Genomic DNA, 2,001 nt, shown 5'->3' with positions numbered 1-2,001 from the left:
ATGTATTTTAGTACATCAGGTATTTTAGCATACAAGGTAAACCTTCCTTAAAGAGAATTGAAATCCTTGATTAGATGAGTTAGAAATTAAGAAAGACTAAATCATGAATATTTAAGAACTATTCAAAGGAGGAAAAAAAGCTGGGGGCCTGCCCCTTAGCTCACTTCTTTAAGTGGCTGCTTCAACAAAGCAGTCAGGCTCAGGTTGTTGTGGTTCAATCCCCACAACTCAAGCCAGCCAAACCTGCCCTGAAGGCATTTGGAGCAAAGTAGGAAAAAAACCAATGAATTGATCTAAACAAAATAGAAGCAAGAATATAACAAACATTAGAAAAATGAAAACATGATCAATTAGTCAGAATTGGATTCTTTCAAATTGTGTTAAAACGATAAAACTAGTTTGACTGATCAAGAAAAGAATAGACCACTCCGCAGCACCCACTCCACCTTGCCAGCCACGTGAGAATTTCTGCCACATTCTAGGGACCCCCAGATCCAGTCCTAGCCCAGGCCCAGTGAGTACTTGGGAGAGCTTCTGGCTACTCTGCACTGGTGGGACCTGTGGGGCCAAGCCCAGGCACAGAGTGGGTGAGATCCTCTTCCACCCACTTGGGACCCCTCGAACTCCACAGCACCCCCCACCCTGCCAGCCCAGTGAGAATTTCTGCCATGTTCTAGGGACCCCCAGATCCAGTCCTAGACCAGGCCCAGTGAGTGTGTGGGAGAGCCTCTGGCTACTATGCACTGGCAGGACCTGCCGGTCCAAGCCCAGGCTCAGCATGGTTGAGACGCTCTTCCACCCCCTTGGAAATTTCTGCCTCCTTCCAGGAACCCAAGATCCAGTCCTAGCACAGGCCCAGTGAGCTTGTGGGAGACTTTCCGGCTACCCTGTGCAGGTGAGACCTGCCGATCCAAGCCTAGGTTCTGCGTGGGTGACACCCTCTTCCACCCACTTGGGTCCTCCCCAACACTACACAGCACCCCGCCCCACCATGCCCACCCAGTGAGAATTTCTTCCACGTTCTGGGGACCCACAGAACCAGTTCTAGCCCAGGCCCTGGGATTGTGTGGGAGAGCTGCCTCTCCCCCTACTCCACTTTGTCCCCTCCAGACTCAGCTCAGGCCTGGCATACAGGCCTGAGGTGAAACCCTGCAGCTGCTATCCCTGCAGAAAGAGTAAGGTACAAAACCACCCAACTAGTCCAGGAGCAGAACATCTTGCCAGAGGGACACAACAGGTTCACTCCCAAGGGTGGCAGGAGGAAGGAGCTGAGCACAACAGTCAGAACCAAGCCAGGCACAGCAGGATAAATCCAACCTTTGTAGATTTGCACCTGAAGTTTAGTAGGTGCTAAGGTTATAACTGAAACAAAGTTCAGAAGACAGTGCTACACAAACTGACAATGAGAAGGAACAAAATGCAATCCTAGACCCCCAGCCCAGCCTTAAAAAGTGCAGAGGGCACTAACGCAGAACAAATTGGGAATCACAAAGGTGAAATCAATGAATCAATGGCCTCTGAAAAAAAGAAACAACTGCAAAAAGGTACAGAGGAAATAAGAATGGAAATGAAAAAAGAATTTCCTGAATTAATAACATCTGCAATAAAGAATCAAATGCAGAAACATATGGAGGAAACCCAATGCCCACCCACAACAAGTGCAGAAGACACTAGCTCAGCTGAAATGTATGAATTAATAGTGTTGATAGTGAATAAACAACAGCAGAAAGTTATAGAGGAACTGAGAGCAGAATTCTTTTCTGAAATAAAAAAAGAATTCTCTGAACTCATAGTATCTGAAGTAAAGAATCAACTGTAGAAACAGAGGGAGGAAACACAATCTAAAAAAAAACACTGCAGTAAAAGAATTAGCTGTTTATAAAGAAGAATTGATAAATGATTTGTTTTAATGGTGTTTGTAAATAGGATCACAAGTCTGCATCTTGTACAGCAATTAACCACTAAGAAGAATATATGCAGTGTATTATTTGTTGAAACTGT

This window comes from Octodon degus, unplaced genomic scaffold (genome assembly GCF_000260255.1).
Source record: "Octodon degus isolate 3935 unplaced genomic scaffold, OctDeg1.0 scaffold00059, whole genome shotgun sequence".
NCBI lineage: Eukaryota > Metazoa > Chordata > Mammalia > Rodentia > Octodontidae > Octodon > Octodon degus.
Note: the sequence above shows the minus strand (reverse complement) of the source record.